We start from the raw sequence: 1,638 nt of genomic DNA on the forward strand, positions 1-1,638 counted from the left end.
ACCAGGTGTGGCCCAAAAATAAATAAATAAAACAGCCTTCTTTTAATTTTCCAGTGCAAATAGCCCATGCCTCACTCTTTCTTAGCACTGTTTACACCCTCAAGTTTTAGCCTGAATCACCAAGAAAAATAATGTGTAGGCAAACTTCAAAAAATAAAAGTCTGGATTCTTTTTTCTTTTTTTAATATTTATTTATTTATTTATTTTTGTCCCCCGATTCACAATACAGACCAGGCAAAGGGCCTGTGTTGAGGTGTATATGAGGTGCATTTACTGTACCTCCTCTCCTCTTTCTATACAGTCAGTGCAAAGAACATAGCCTGTGGTAAGAATTGGGAGGCCAAAAGTCTGGATTCTTGAACAAACAAACTGATTACTTTTCTGTTTCCAGGTAGAATCCTAGGTAACTGTGAAAGCAAGAGATTAGAACAAATACTGTTACCTGATAAAGTCAGAGAGTCCTGGCCATTCCTGCAGGTCATAAACATCTCTCTGTGGAGGCAGGGAGGAAAAATGGTTATAGGATTACAGAAATCCTAACACCACTGTTTCCAAAGAACTGCCAGCACCACCTCTGTCTCCCCACTAACACAGACAGGCACTAGCACAAAAGACCATGCTTCAGCAGCATGTAGTTTTTTTCCTGCTAACACGATGATCCCTCTGCCTGGTACCTAGTTACATCACCTAACCCCACTGTTAAAATGTCTTTGATGAGAAGCTGGTTGGATGCCTGCAAAATCATGGCTAGTTACTAGTGAATGGTCATGAATGAAAACTGTGGAGGAAGTCAATTCAGTTCAGGCCTTTTCCTTGTTAAAAACCTAGCTTTGGGGGCTGGAGAGATAGCATGGATAAGGTGTTTGCCTTTCTGCAGAAGGTAGTTGGTTCGAATCCCAGCAGCCCGTATGGTCCCCCGAGCCTGCCAGGAATGATTTCTGAGCATAGAGCCAGGAGTAACCCCTGAGCGCTGCCGGGTGTGACCCAAAACCCAAAAAAAGTAAATAAATAAAACAAAAACCTAGCTCTGTCTGAGGCCTGGGGTGACAACTCAATGGGCCGAGTTCAATCCCCAGCATTCCATAATCACTGAGCGAGAAGTTCCCTGAGTGCTGCCAAGTGTCAGGGAAGAAAATACAAAGGTACAATTCCCTGGGTTAAAAAGAAGAGAAACAGGCCTCAAGGTGGGCAGCATATCCTAATTTTAGAACTTCTAGATCTGAAGGAGAAAAGGTTCAAGATCATCAACTAGAATAGGGAAAAGGAGAAAAAGAGCTATTTCACTCTATTTTTTGAAAGAAAACACAGATATTTTTACAATTTACCCCTTCTTGCCTTATTTCCACTTCTCACACATGCTATATGAGAGTAAAAAAAGAGCCCAGTGCTGGCCTCTAGGGTAGCAGGAGGAACAAGAGGAGAGTAAACACTATTACTATTGACTGTAACTTTACTAGCTTATCATTCTATAACGGTCAAGGCCTCCCTCATAACAGACGTTTATCACATATCAACTCCTAACCTTTTCCCTCCCAACCAAAAGTATAAGGAAACAGGCCTAAATCCATCAGCAGATCAAAATGTTCCAACAAAAGGCTGCCAGTGAGGCATCCAGACACCAAGTCCATAAAATCCAAA

General features: G+C 41.9%; 1 non-coding gene across 1 annotated transcript; it reads right to left on the reverse strand.

Annotated features, from left to right (window-relative positions):
- Positions 1 to 204: 204 nt before the first annotated feature.
- Positions 205 to 342, reverse strand: LOC126023216 (small nucleolar RNA SNORA51). The gene has a single exon (XR_007500419.1). It is a non-coding gene; the product is annotated as a small nucleolar RNA SNORA51 (small nucleolar RNA).
- Between the last annotated feature and the right edge of the window lie 1,296 nt (positions 343 to 1,638).

This window comes from Suncus etruscus, chromosome 11 (genome assembly GCF_024139225.1).
Source record: "Suncus etruscus isolate mSunEtr1 chromosome 11, mSunEtr1.pri.cur, whole genome shotgun sequence".
Taxonomy (NCBI): domain Eukaryota; kingdom Metazoa; phylum Chordata; class Mammalia; order Eulipotyphla; family Soricidae; genus Suncus; species Suncus etruscus.